The following is a 16,534-nucleotide window of genomic DNA, read 5'->3' as shown; positions in this document are numbered from 1 at the left end:
TCAACTGTCCAGCAATGCAGAGCTATGTCACAGCATGTGATACTGATATAAAGAGGGGTGCCAGACACAAAGGAAGTGAAAAAACCAGCAATGTAGGGGTAACAGCAAGTTAGTACAGTCACACTGAGCCCCCAATGAGATGCACGAGGTAAAATTAAGATGGACGAAATCTCGCGATGTCCGCGATCCAAAATGGCGGCCGCGAGTGTAGGCCGCAAGCCGGGGACTAAATTTTGGAGGCCGGCTGCGTTTGGAAGCGGGCCGGCGCGAAAACGGCCGCGAATGGTTTCGGCCGCAAGGAGGAAGCCCAGGAGGGCACTCCAGGCTAGGAGGGCAGTGGGGGAACCTGGGGAAACCGAGGGGAAGCCAAGGGGGGGTCCCAGAAAGACTAGAGGGGCAGGAAAGAAGGGTGGAAACCCACAGAGAGCCCCTAGTCCCACAGCCCAGAACAAGAATACAGGTAAAAAGAAAGCAATAATAATAATAGTAAAAGCAAATAATGATAATAGTAGAATATAATCAAGATTAATGTACAATAAGTAAATAAAGCTCCAGGGGAGCAAAAAGTCTGACCTGTCTGCGATGGAGCAGTAAAGAAAGAGGAAGTTGTGCAGGCAGCATGACCCTTATATACTATGCTGCTCAGTGATTTACTTGTTACTCTTTACGTTTTTCTTTACTGCTGTGGAGTTTAGTAAAGAGAGTAAATGCAAAATAGGAAGCCTCCTGTCATGTTATAAAATTAAGAAAATAAACAGTACAAATGTGTACGTATTATGGGGTTGGTAAAATATTTAAAGGGCTACTTAGAAATATATTCAGAAATATAACATAAGCCGCAGTTAGTGCTTGCAATGCAAAATAAAAATTCATACAATGGCTGTAAGATATTTATAGAATATAACATTAGAAATGATATATAGAAAATAACTAAGAAACAAAATTAGTCAACAAAACACACACATATATATCATAGGCTTGCGCACGGGGTGTGCCGGGTGTGCCTGGGCACACCCTAATCCCCGCGGCACGCCTATGGATTGAGACCGGCAGGGGAGATCTCAAGATCTCCAGCGCTATCCGAGCTCCGGCTCTGCTCTATGCCTCCATGGGCCGGTGAGGAGATCAAAGATCTACCTCACCGGCCCTCAGCAGCATGTAGGGAGGCAGGAGAGGAACAAAGGAGCTCTAGCCAGCAGTACCAGGTACCTCTCGTGAGATCTGAGCGTTGCCGTAGCAACGCTCAGATCTCGCAAGAGTGAACTCTAGCCCCACAGGCTAGAGTTCACTCTCCACTGGACCACCAGGGATGGCACATGGCAGCAAGGATCCCCCTCCCTAAATAAGGTAAGAAGGGAGGGTGGATATTTACTAATCTGCCCCCACCTCCACTCCCACAATCCCTCCAAACATACAGCACACACACATACAGCACCCTTACACACACAGCACACACATACAGCACACAGAAAGCACACACACACATACAGCACCATCACACACACACATACAGCACCCTCACGCACACAGTACACTAACAGCACCCTCACAAACACACACACAGCACCCTCACACAAAACACACTAACAGCACCCTCACAAACACACACACACTGCACCATCACACACTCAGCACACAAACAGCACCCTGACACACAAATAGCACCCTCACACACAGCACACTAACAGCACCCTCACAAACACACGACACCCACACACAGCACACAAACAGCACCCACACAGCACCCTCACACACACACATCCCACAAACAACACCCTCACACACACTGCACCCTCACACAGCACACTAACAGGACCCTAACACACACACACACACAAACACCCTCACACACAAGCACCCTCACACACAAACAGCACCCTCACACACAGCACACTAACAGCACCCTCACAAACACACACACACACACAAACCACCTCACCCACATAGCACGCTACCAGCACCCTCACACACACATCACACTAACAGCACCCTCACACATACACACATACACACACACACACACACACACAGCACCCATACACACACAGTACACTAACAGCAGACACACACAGCAGTGTATGTATGTGTGTGTGTGTGTGTGTGTGTATACAGTTGCAAGAAAAAGTATGTAAACCCTTTGGAATGATATGGATTTCTGCACAAATTGGTCATAAAATGTGATCTGATCATCATCTAAGTCACAACAATAGACAATCACAGTCTGCTTAAACTAATAACACACAGAGAATGAAATGTTGCCATGTTTTTATTGAACACACCATGTAAACATTCACAGTGCAGGTGGAAAAAGTATGTGAACCCTTGGATTTAATAACTGGTTGAACCTCCTTTGGCAGCAACAACTTCAACCAAACGTTTCCTGTAGTTGCAGATCAGACGTGCACAACGGTCAGGAGTAATTCTTGACCATTCCTCTTTACAGAATTGTTTCAGTTCAGCAATATTCTTGGGATGTCTGGTGTGAATCGCTTTCTTGAGGTCATGCCACAGCATCTCAATCGGGTTGAGGTCAGGACTCTGACTTGGCCACTCCAGAAGGCGTATTTTCTGCTGCACACGCACACGCCTATGATATATATATATATATATATAAATATATATATATATGTATATATATACTGCTTTAAAAAAAATAAAGGGAACACAAAAATAACACATCCTAGATCTGAATGAATTAAATATTCTTCTGAAATACTTTGTTCTTTACATAGCTGAATGTGCTGACAACAAAATCATACAAAAATTAAAAAATGGAAATCAAATTTTTAAACCCATGGAGGTCTGGATTTGGAGTCACACTCAAAATTAAAGTGGAAAAACACACTACAGGCTGATCCAACTTTGATGTAATGTCCTTAAAACAAGTCAAAATGAGGCTCAGTAGTGTGTGTGGCCTCCACGTGCCTGTATGACCTCCCTACAACGCCTGTGCATGCGTGCATCCGCCTGATGAGGTGGCGAATAGTCTCCTGAGGGATCTCCTCCCAGACCTGGACTAAAGCATCTGCCAACTCCTGGACAGTCTGTGGTGCAACGTGACGTTGGTGGATGGAGCGAGACATGATGTCCCAGATGTGCTCAAGTGGATTTAGGTCTGGGGCACGGGCAGGCCAATCCATAGCATCAATGCCTTCATCTTGCAGGAACTGCTGACACACTCCAGCCACATGAGGTCTAGCATTGTCTTGCATTAGGAGGAACCCAGGGCCAATCGCACCAGCATATGGTCTCGCAAGGGGTCTGAGGACCTCATCTCGGTACCTAATGGCAGTCAGGCTACCTCTGGCGAGCACATGGAGGGCTGTGCGGCCCCCCAAAGAAATGCCACCCCACACCATTACTGACCCACTGCCAAACCACTCATGCTGGAGGATGTTGCAGGCAGCAGAATGTTCTCCACGGCGTCTCCAGACTCTGTCACGTCTGTCACATGTGCTCAGTGTGAACCTGCTTTCATCTGTGAAGACCACAGGGCGCCAGTGGCAAATTTTCCTATCTTGGTGTTCTCTGGCAAATGCCAAACGTCCTGCACGGTGTTGGGCTGTAAGCACAACCCTCACCTGTGGATATAAACAAAAAATTAGACGGAATATCTTACATATAAATAACAGTAGAAATTCTGGTGGTGTGAGTATCGTTCCTATAATAGGATAAAAAGCAAAGAAAACAAATAATGGTGCAGTATCGTTTGTACTGATGGGAGGAATTATATTATTCCCAATATGATCCCAATAAATTTGCACTCACAAACAAGGAGCCAATCAATATCCGGCTCAGATCATCAGCTTTGTGGGGTATCAGAGGTCCCACTCCCTCCTTTGTGTGTGCAGAGTCTTCCTTTAGTTGCAATAACAGGCATGCAGTAGTAGTTAAAGTGCTTTATTCCATAAAGTGCACAAAAGTGATAAAAGTAAATAAAAACATTACAGTCTGTACTGGTTAGTCCTGGATAAAATAGCAATACGCGTTTCGCCTCTCTGGGAGGCTTCCTCAGTTGCTGGTTTAGTGTCCTAGGGGTTGTCGTCCTTTTAAGTCCGTTTCTTAATTTGTGAGGTGTATTACTTCCGGGTCGCGTCTATTCCTTACGCATTTCCGGTTTGCGTTCCACCATTGGAACGCATAGGGGAGTTATTCGCCGACTTCCTGTGTGTCTGTCTACTGGAACGCATCCTTGCGTTCCACTTCGCCGTCGATCTCCATTCCGGATAAAACTTTCAATGTCCGTTAAAGTTCTTTATATAGTCCCAATACTATTAAACTCCACACATTTCTCAAATGAAGAATAGAAGGAGAGGGGAGACAAAAAATAGATGGGGGTAGTCAAGGATCGAAATGTATTGTTTTTTGCAGTTAAATTCACCATTACCTAATATCATAATTTTGTATTTATGTATCCAGTGAATATATAAAGTGTCTTAAAGTGCTGTCAAATGTATACTATTTCATACCTATATTTTTATCCTTTATGTATCAGTGGGAGAAAGGCTTACCGGTGTTTCTCAAATATTGCTAAGATTGCCCCAATTTACAAAAATAGATAGGAGTATAAACATGATTATGAATACGGAGTGGGTGAGCAAGTAGTCGGATATTTGTATATCTCAGTTTTGATAGACCGTAAAAAAATCAAAAAGGTATAAAATGGCAATGTTAAAAATACATACAGTGCGTGCTGTGCGGGAGTGTCAATCATAATAAAATCACTAGGACATCCCATATGTACAATATTAAATGTATAGACTTGCAGTCGGGTACTTTCTCCGAACAAGAATAAGTTAGGTGATGTATAGAAACTATTAGTTAGCAGACAGTATTTCACCCATAATTAACAATAAAAAGAAGGTATCTCAATGTCGTGCTATGCACAAAATGTAAACCATAAAGAGGTTGTGTGTAGAAAAATGAGCTTTTAAAATTTTTTTTTTTATTAAAAAATTTTTTTATCTAAAATGGCAAACTTCAAAATCTAGGTTGAGGCCGTGGGGGACTAATGTAAAATTATAAATAAATCTCATCTCTTCTTTTCCTAATTGTTTTATATAGTCTCCTCCTCTCCAATCTTTCTTTACTTCTTTAATAGCACAAAAAAACAGGTTTTCTGGGTTTTGGTTGTGTGCCTGTTTAAAATGTAGCGGAACACTATGGGTCTCCATCCCATTTCTAATATTTCTTATGTGTTCCGCTATCCTAATTTTGAGAGGTCGAATTGTTCTCCCTACATATAATAAGTTGCAAGGGCATTTGAGGATATATATGATGCCCTTCGTGTGGCACGTCAGATGGTCTGTTATCGTGTAGGGTCGTTTTATTATATTTTCTATGTTTGTAAGGTGTCTTTTGTGGCTATTGGTGGTTCTACAAGGGAGGCACATTCCACATCCATAAAAACCCTTGAGGTCCTGTATAAGGTGGTTGGTTTTTTGGGGGCTTAAGTGACTTTTAACTAAATAACTCTTAAAATTTCTTGCTCCCCTATATGTAATTCTTGGTCGTGAAGGTAAAATCTTATTTAAAATAGGGTCGTTCATAAGAAGGTGCCAATGCTTTTTGATGGTCTTTTGAATATTTTTGTTTTGCCCATTGTAGTTACAAATAAATGGTATTTCATTCTTATTGAAGGCTTCCCTTTTAGGTTTATATTTTATTAGTTCACTCCTCGGTTTCTCTTTAACTTCTTCTATATCTCTTTCTAAGGCTAGTGTATCGTATCCTTTTTCCTGAAATTGTTGTTTTATATAATTGACTTGTTCTGTATAGTCTGTAACCTTCTTGCAGTTCCGTCGTATTCTTAGGAACTGACTTTTTGGTGTGTTTACAAGCCATGGGTGATGATGGCAGCTGTTTCTATCAATATATCCATTCGCATCTACAGGTTTGAAGTGGTTCTTTGTAATTATATTTGAATCTTGGATGTTGATGTTAAGGTCTAGGAAATGGATCTCCTCCTCACTGTATGTGCTAGTTAAATGAATTCCCCAATCGTTGGAGTTTAAATATTTAATAAAATCCTCTAGTTGGTCTCTGTTGCCTTTCCAAATAAAGAAAATATCGTCGATGAAACGGCAATAGGACACCAAGTTTGCTACCCAGTCGTGGCCCTGGGTCACATGTGTTTCTTCCCAAAAGGCCATGAACAAATTGGCGTAACTGGGAGCAAACTTGTTGCCCATTGTCGTTCCACAGACTTGCAGGTACATATCTCCCTCAAACCAAAAAAAATTATTGGTTAAAATTAATAAAATGCCTTCTAGTATAAAATTCACTTGTTTCATTTTAAAATTAGATTTTAATAAAAAGTGCTTGACTGCTGCTATCCCTTTTTCATGCGGATTCTGCTATAGAGGGAGGTGACATCACAAGTTACCAACAAATATCCTGTTTGCCACTCTGTTTCCTCTAGTATCTGTAAAACGTGCATCGTGTCCTTAAGATACGATGGGGTTTTCATGACTATCGGTTGGAGAAGAACATCTATATATTCCGATATCCTAGTGGATATGGAATCTATACCTGATATGATTGGTCTCCCTGGAGGATTCGTGGTGTTTTTATGTACTTTCGGTAAGTGGTAAAACACAGGGATTTTAGGGTTTTTAATCCAAAGGTATTCTGCTTCTTTTTCATTTAGAATTCCTACTTCCTTTCCTTTATTCACATATTCCTTAAAAGTAATTATAACTTCTTTTAAAGGATTATTTTTTAATTTTTTGTACATTGTGGGGTCTGACAGTATTCTTAGTGCTTCCTCTATATATTGTGCTTTATTAAAAATAACAATTCCTCCTCCTTTATCCGCCGGTTTCACTACCCTGTCCTTATTATTTTGGATGCTTTTTAGTGTTGCTTTTTCTTTCACTGATAAATTATGTTGGTATTTATTAATTTTTTTCAATTTACCTACTTCATCCATGACCATGGTCTCAAATGTTTTTATTTCACTTGAGATCAAATGTCTTGGGAAGAAATCGGATTTTTCCCTTAGTGATGTGTGGAGGTACTTATCTTCTACTTCACTCTGTTTTCTTTCTTCCTTATTGTAAAAAAAATTTTTTAGGCACAACTTGCGAATAAAATGGTTCATATCTACAAAAAAGTTAAAAGAATTAAAATCCGCAGTAGGGGCAAATTTGAGACCTTTCCTAAAAATATTCACTTGTTCATCGGTAAGGGGTTGGCTAGTTAGATTAAAAATACCGTCTACATTGAGGTTTTGCCTCTCTTCTCCCTGTGTTTCCTTCCCGCTTCTTCTCTTTCTTCTTCTCCTTCCGTGGATCTTTGTCTTTTTCCTGGTATCTCCCAGGCTTGCGGACTCTGTGTCCACTTTCGCCTGTTCTGGATCAGGTCCTTCCGAAAAAAAGAAGGTGAAGGGGGAGTGTCTGGGGGTAAGGATCTGCTTATACTTCTATTTCTGTCCATGAGGTTTTGTGGTTCTAACCTAGTTATAGTCGGGTATTTAGTACTATTCACTTTATTTCCCTCAGGGTACCTTGGGGGTCCTTCTTTGACCACCTCACTGTATGACTTTGGTTTAGACACCTGTTTCTCTTTTCCTTCAATTTGATCCTTATTTCTTCTGAGTTGATGGTGTTCTCTATGGGGAGTTTGATTCTCCTGACGTTGGTCGAATTTTCTGTTTGGTTCCCATCTACTCCTCCGTTCATCATTCCTCTGTGGTGGTTTTGTCCGTTCTCTCTCTCTTTCTCTTCTTGGTCTTTCTTCAAATCGATCTCTTTGAGGTTTGTCCATTTCCCTTCTCACGGTTTCCTCAAATGTATTGGGTCTGGGTTTTTTTTCCCATTGATTTGGGTAGTTTGTTCTCCATTTTTCCCGGTTATTTCTTCCCTGGAACTGTTTATATCTATTTTCTTTTTGGTTTTTATTCCTAACATTCCCTGTCCGGTAATCTGTAACATCCCTTTGGTATTTTTTCTTTTTTATTTCTATTATATCTAGCTCTATTTTATCTACTTTTGTCTTAATCTCTTTCAGAATATTATTGTAAATGTCTGGGTTTGTGGATTCTATTAGATTATTCTTCCATTTATTTATCTCTTCATCTAATTTTGGGAGATTTTCTTCTCTCCTTGCTACTATGTAGCCAATCATGCTATATGATAACCCATCTAAAAGTTTATTCCATCCAGACATGAAGTGTGGATCTTCTTTATCGAAACTGGGATCTTTATGGAATCTAAGTCCTCTAGGGGTTATTTGGTCCCTCACGTACTTTTTAAGGGTAGCTATTTCCCATTTCGTTTTCATCTCTTTTATTAGGTTCTTTTCTAAATTGTATCTAGATTGGTGTTTGTCATTATAAACTGGCATTAGTGTTTGCTCTGTATGTTTATCAAAACACATATCAATATTATTAGTCCGGTAGTTTCTGTTCTCCAGAAACGACATTATATCCCGGTATGAACTCACTTACAAACTTGCAAGGGGAAAAGTAAATTGGTATCAAAAGATAAGGGTTTGCAAGTGTTCAATGAGAGATAAGTGTGTGTGTAAGATACTCAAACGTCTAGATGTGGTCCCCTTAGCCTTCACCAATAATACATCATATAAACAAAAAATTAGACGGAATATCTTACATATAAATAACAGTAGAAATTCTGGTGGTGTGAGTATCGTTCCTATAATAGGATAAAAAGCAAAGAAAACAAATAATGGTGCAGTATCGTTTGTACTGATGGGAGGAATTATATTATTCCCAATATGATCCCAATAAATTTGCACTCACAAACAAGGAGCCAATCAATATCCGGCTCAGATCATCCGCTTTGTGGGGTATCAGAGGTCCCACATCAACATCCAAGATTCAAATATAATTACAAAGAACCACTTCAAACCTGTAGATGCGAATGGATATATTGATAGAAACAGCTGCCATCATCACCCATGGCTTGTAAACGCACCAAAAAGTCAGTTCCTAAGAATACGACGGAACTGCAAGAAGGTTACAGACTATACAGAACAAGTCAATTATATAAAACAACAATTTCAGGAAAAAGGATACGATACACTAGCCTTAGAAAGAGATATAGAAGAAGTTAAAGAGAAACCGAGGAGTGAACTAATAAAATATAAACCTAAAAGGGAAGCCTTCAATAAGAATGAAATACCATTTATTTGTAACTACAATGGGCAAAACAAAAATATTCAAAAGACCATCAAAAAGCATTGGCACCTTCTTATGAACAACCCTATTTTAAATAAGATTTTACCTTCACGACCAAGAATTACATATAGGGGAGCAAGAAATTTTAAGAGTTATTTAGTTAAAAGTCACTTAAGCCCCCAAAAAAACCAACCACCTTATACAGGACCTCAAGGGTTTTTATGGATGTGGAATGTGCCTCCCTTGTAGAACCACCAATAGCCACAAAAGACACCTTACAAACATAGAAAATATAATAAAACGACCCTACACGATAACAGACCATCTGACGTGCCACACGAAGGGCATCATATATATCCTCAAATGCCCTTGCAACTTATTATATGTAGGGAGAACAATTCGACCTCTCAAAATTAGGATAGCGGAACACATAAGAAATATTAGAAATGGGATGGAGACCCATAGTGTTCCGCTACATTTTAAACAGGCACACAACCAAAACCCAGAAAACCTGTTTTTTTGTGCTATTAAAGAAGTAAAGAAAGATTGGAGAGGAGGAGACTATATAAAACAATTAGGAAAAGAAGAGATGAGATTTATTTATAATTTTAAAACATTAGTCCCCCACGGCCTCAACCTAGATTTTGAAGTTTGCCATTTTAGATAAAAAAAATTTTTTATAAAAAAAATTTTTTTAAAAGCTCATTTTTCTACACACAACCTCTTTATGGTTTACATTTTGTGCATAGCACGACATTGAGATACCTTCTTTTTATTGTTAATTATGGGTGAAATACTGTCTGCTAACTAATAGTTTCTATACATCACCTAACTTATTCTTGTTCGGAGAAAGTACCCGACTGCAAGTCTATACATTTAATATTGTACATATGGGATGTCCTAGTGATTTTATTATGATTGACACTCCCGCACAGCACGCACTGTATGTATTTTTAACATTGCCATTTTATACCTTTTTGATTTTTTTACGGTCTATCAAAACTGAGATATACAAATATCCGACTACTTGCTCACCCACTCCGTATTCATAATCATGTTTATACTCCTATCTATTTTTGTAAATTGGGGCAATCTTAGCAATATTTGAGAAACACCGGTAAGCCTTTCTCCCACTGATACATAAAGGATAGAAATATAGGTATGAAATGGTATACATTTGACAGCACTTTAAGACACTTTATATATTCACTGGATACATAAATACAAAATTATGATATTAGGTAATGGTGAATTTAACTGCAAAAAACAATACATTTCGATCCTTGACTACCCCCATCTATTTTTTGTCTCCCCTCTCCTTCTATTCTTCATTTGAGAAATGTGTGGAGTTTAATAGTATTGGGACTATATAAAGAACTTTAACGGACATTGAAAGTTTTATCCGGAATGGAGATCGACGGCGAAGTGGAACGCAAGGATGCGTTCCAGTAGACAGACACACAGGAAGTCGGCGAATAACTCCCCTATGCGTTCCAATGGTGGAACGCAAACCGGAAATGCGTAAGGAATAGACGCGACCCGGAAGTAATACACCTCACGAATTAAGAAACGGACTTAAAAGGACGACAACCCCTAGGACACTAAACCAGCAACTGAGGAAGCCTCCCAGAGAGGCGAAACGCGTATTGCTATTTTATCCAGGACTAACCAGTACAGACTGTAAGGTTTTTATTTACTTTTATCACTTTTGTGCACTTTATGGAATAAAGCACTTTAACTACTACTGCATGCCTGTTATTGCAACTAAAGGAAGACTCTGCACACACAAAGGAGGGAGTGGGACCTCTGATACCCCACAAAGCTGATGATCTGAGCCGGATATTGATTGGCTCCTTGTTTGTGAGTGCAAATTTATTGGGATCATATTGGGAATAATATAATTCCTCCCATCAGTACAAACGATACTGCACCATTATTTGTTTTCTTTGCTTTTTATCCTATTATAGGAACGATACTCACACCACCAGAATTTCTACTGTTATTTATATGTAAGATATTCCGTCTAATTTTTTGTTTATATGATGTATTATTGGTGAAGGCTAAGGGGACCACACCTAGACGTTTGAGTATCTTACACACACACTTATCTCTCATTGAACACTTGCAAACCCTTATCTTTCCTCACCTGTGGATGTTGGGCACTCATACCACCCTCATGGAGTCTGTCTCTGACCATTTGAGCAGACACATGCACATTTGTGGCCTGATCATTTTGCAGGGCTCTGGCAGTGCTCCTCCTGTTCCTCCTTGCACAAAGGCAGAGGTAGCGGTCCTGCTGCTGGGTTGCTGCCCTCCTACGGCCTCCTCTATGTCTCATGATGTACTGGCCTGTCTCCTGGTAGCGCCTCCGTGCTCTGGACACTACGCTGACAGACACAGCAAACCTTGCCACGGCTCGCATTGATGTGCCATCCGGGATGAGCTGCACTACCTGAGCCACTTGTGTGGGTGGTAGACTCTATCTCATGCTATCTCTAGTGTGAAAGCACCGCCAGCCTTCAAAAGTGACAAAAATATCAGCCATGAAGCATAGGAACTGAGAAGTGGTCTGTGGTCACCACCTGCAGAACCACTCCTTTATTGGGGGTGTCTTGCTAATTGCCTATAATTTCCACCTGTTGTCTATCTAAGTGGACAGTTTGATTTCACAGAAGTGTGATTGACTTGGAGTTACATTGTGTTGTTTAAGTGTTCCCTTTATTTTTTTGAGCAGTGTATATTTATATATTTGTGGTCGGGGATTTAAGTCAGTTGTGGTATAAAATCGGTTGTGGTGTGAAACCAACATTCGGGTAGTCCTGTAAATAAAGAGGGCCCACCAAGATAGTGAATTGGAAGAGGGAGCAGTAGGTGGAATTAATTGATTGGCAACAGCCCAGATGAGGGGACTGCCTGAGTTTAAATAGCTGGGTAACCCCTCCCACAACTCCACATTGCAGCCTTAACATTTGTGGTCTGGAACAAAAGCTGTGATAATGCAAAGTAGTTTGTGATTTAAAGTCAATTGTGGTGTCCCGAATCCAGCGTTCGGGTAGTAAAAAAATAAACAAACTTGCCTGGGTACCACTTCGACTTATAAATGACAATCACAAAGAATGGATGCACTAACAGGCCTTCACACACATGGGTTTTGATGGTGTTGATGGGTTTTGATGGTGCTCCAGGTGGACTCACACCGAGTCCCTGGTTTGTAATAATAGGGTCTTAGAGTGCATTTGATATATAAGAAAGGAAGTAAAAACATAATCTAAAACAGTAGTAGTAATTGGGTTTCCTGCAAAATCCTATGATGGTGAGGATATGAAAGGAAATTAAAGTTTGTGTGGGGGGCGGTTAAATGTGGAATATAAACAAAAACTAAAATTAAAAACAAGCTCTCATGCGTCCTAAAATAAAAATAGGGAAAGGAAGCAGTAAGATGCCAAATTTACTTACTGTACTGAAACTCTAGGCGAATGTCCAGCTGTCACTACAGAAATGGTGAATAATTTGATTCCAAATATGTATCTTCTTTCACTGGTGAGCACCAGATGGTCAGGGGTAGGTCAGGCAGAGTCTCATATACAAACTATTTTTTGTTAAACTATCACAAAGTCTAAACTGTGTTCGCTTCTTTGTTGCAATCAGTGACTTTGCTGACAAAATTTGTGGACTTTGTAGCTCCCAAGTAAGGAAGTTGCTGATCCAAGTTCCAATCTCCAGTTTAGAATGGTGTGAGAAGGTAATAGAAGAAGATTGTCAAAACTTCCATAGCAACCACACCGACCACAATGAGCTAACACCTCTCTCACCCTTTGTCAAACTACACTTACCTAAGGAGAATAATGTTAGGATTTGGGAAATACCAGGAGATGTTTCCATGAAAAAAAAACTCACATGTTGCTTGTTTGATCTACTTTCTATTTGAGAAATATTATCATACAAAGTAAACTATTTTCATGAAGGACAAACCATCCCAGACATTTCAAACTAACTTTATTTCCTTTAAGAAAAATTTGGTGTTGGTTGCAATTACCTATTGTGCTTGTAATTGTAAATTCGACCTTGATCAGCCTTATAATTGAAAAATGATAATTCTACAGAACACTATGCTCTCTTAGTCTCACTAAACAGTACATTTTGAACAATATCAATTCCAGTTAAACCACTTTATCATACTTTAATTATGGATAAAAAGAGCAGTTGGCACTCATAGGATCCCGATCCTTGCCAACAGGCAAATTCACTATGCAATGGTAGTCACAAAAATATTTCTTCTTTAATGAATCTACTGTATTATTTAATTTCTTGTGTAAGAAAAGAGTGTATAAGATGAGTATAAAAATACAAATATGCTTGTATGTGTGCATTTGATTTTGGTATGTATGACTTATTACATCTGTCAATGCATCCTTCTTCTTTGAGTGCATAAGACTTCTTAGTGTAAGAGTGGGTGCATATATCACTCACTGAATCTTGCCTCAAGACCTATCAGATATAAACCCGGCATTCACAATGTTTGAGAACCAGATTTCTAAGGATATTGACTGAAAATCACATATATCTGGAGTGCTAAATTAATCCCTTGTTGTCATAGACTATCATTAGAAGTGTTGTTTACATCTCAATATATTTACTTAAATATACACATTTAATAAATTCAGCTCAGAATGTATGAGCAATGGAATGCTTAAAGGGACACTCCAGGCAGCCCTTTTTACTCACCTCGTTCCAGCGCCGGGAGCCTAGTGAAGCCATGCCCCCTATTTCGTCAACTCACTACTACTCCCTGGTTTTAACTTCTGGAAAAAAAATACAAAGGCTCAACGATGTGAAGCAAATTTCAACTTTATTGGATCATAGGGATTTTTTCCAATTAATTGGCATCGCATACACAAGGGTTTATATATTAAACAGGGAATTTTAATGTACAAAAAATGTAAAATTAGGCTATTTGAGATGATTTTTATGATTTGGAAAAATTCTACAACTCAGCTACTGTTACAGCTTTTTGTAATGTGACTTTCAATTCCTTGATCAGTTTTCAGTTCATTAAATAATCCCCACTGAGTTGTTCACTATACTGGGAGTTGAATAAAAGAGCTAAACTACAAAAAAAATAGTTGGATATTTTTTTTCCAATTAAGCTGTTTGGCCTAAAATTTACAATTCCCTGGTTTATTCAAACTCCTGTTTTAGTAAAAAGATACCAGTGTGTATTTTTATCAGTAAATGTTTCTAAGGTTTTAAAGCTTCAAATGCAGTTCCAAGATGAATTTTATAACAAAAAAACATCTTGAAGTGATAATTACAGATATATTTGCTATTATTAGTTTAAATGGGGAAAAAAAATATTTTGTTAGTTTAGCTTTGTTTTTCTGTTTTAAAATAAATGCAGATGAGAAAGTTTAAAAAAAAAAAACTCTCAAAAAAGATGAACAAAATTTTAGATAAATGAATATATAATTAAGTCATGTAGACAACCATAACAGCACACATTTTCGGTCGCTATATTCTGGATTTTGATAAATGTGACAGGTTAATTTATCCCTGTTAGAATTCTTGCTGACCACTGGATGACGTGCACAGAGATATTGACATGAATTTTAGCAGAAGCGTATTCTTGAACGAGAAGAATTGTTTACGATCTTAAAAATAAACTAGAAAGGACTACTTTGCAGCAATGTGTTTTGCCAGCAAATGTTGCCCTTTGCTGCCAGGCTTAGCTTAATAGCAGGAGATCCAGAAGCAAGTTAGGTGGCAGCGGGTGCCCGGAGGGACCAAGGTAATTGGTTGTCAAACAATATTTATGGAATATTACTAATTACTCTGGGAGGGTAAAGAGTGGTTATTGTGCTTGGAACATTCCCTTAATTACTATATTGCTTTGTTACAGGGGCAGTTGAGTAAAGGGTGTGTGTCTATTATCTAGAATTACAATGTACTATATTTCTATATGAAACTCATCTCCATATTCTGAAGTCTTGTTGCCATGTTTACCTCTATAAATAATGTATATCCTCATAAAATGGAATTCATATATTCGCAATATATATTTTAATTTCTTTTTCTTTTTTTTATTCTTATTGCTCGTCAGTCTGATAGTTAAATATAAAATGTTTGCTCATAGCTCCAAATATAGAATATTAGATAATCCCAAACATGTTCTGCAAATGCATTTTTTTTTACAATTTCACGAAGGCTCTAGATAACCCTTGATCTTTTATTTTAACGGCATTGTATCGCAATAAAAAAATTAAGCTCAATAAATGATATGCATTTATATTTTTACATCATGCTAACATCTCTCGTTGACCTTTCAGTTGATCATGCAGTAATTCTCTTTTAACAGCTGAATGACTATTTAATTAACAGAATGTGGAATTAAAAAAGAAATTATTAAGTGGAGATGACCGTCTGACTCAAATACTTCTTCCATCATCACTTTCAAAGTAATGGAAGATTCCCTCAGGAAACTTTTTTTCCTTGAAAATAACTCTGGTTTTCTACTATTAAATTGTGTTTTTATGACCCTCCAAAATCCAAATATTTAATGACGTTTTATGGTTTTAGTACCGTACATACTAACTAAGCAATGTATAACAGAATATACATTGTATTGGTCTAGTGCAAATATGTGTAGAAGGAGATTTTAATTTTAAAAATATAATATTAATAGCTAACGTGGATCTCATTTGCATACTGAAGGCAATCATTAGGTAGTTGAAGAAACTTGTTTTGTTCCATGTAGAATGTAATGTTGGAGTGTAATCAGTTCAACTAGGGTTATCATTGGCTACTGGTGTTATAAGCTCTCAATATCTTTTTGTTTGTATACAGAAGTAGGGATTTATCAAGGGAAAACAGGTGCTAAATAAGGAGAAATTGGTTTTATCCCTTTGTTTGTGAATAGCATGTTTTACATTAAAGGGACACTGTAACTGCCTTATCTCACGGAAGTGCTCATAGTGTTTGAAGTCCAAGGGCCCCACTCTTCCATTCACTGTTAAACCATTTTTAATGTTTTGATGCTAAACAAGAGGCCCGATGAGTTTTTTCTTTTGTTCTGCTTGGGGTAATGAGGAATCATTAGCCTGAGCAGGAATAGATGGCTGTGATTGTATGAGAATATCATCCCAATATTTTCAATCAAACACAGCGCCTACTGCTGGTATGAATTGGTATGTAATTTCTGCCTTAGCTGTACCTCCAGTATGGACAAAGCTGTGGATATTCAGAGACCCTTATTTGCATTAAATTCCTTCAAAACCTGAATGATGGGATAGTGCCAGAGATTTTCAGGCACTATAACCACTTAAATTACATGAAAATTGTGATTAACCAAGTGAAACCGTAAGGTTTCCCTCATTTCCATAGTGCACAGTATATTGTACA

Source organism: Pelobates fuscus, chromosome 4 (assembly GCF_036172605.1).
Source record: "Pelobates fuscus isolate aPelFus1 chromosome 4, aPelFus1.pri, whole genome shotgun sequence".
Lineage (NCBI taxonomy): Eukaryota > Metazoa > Chordata > Amphibia > Anura > Pelobatidae > Pelobates > Pelobates fuscus.
The sequence above is the reverse complement of the archived record's forward strand: the minus strand, read 5'-3'. Positions refer to the sequence as shown.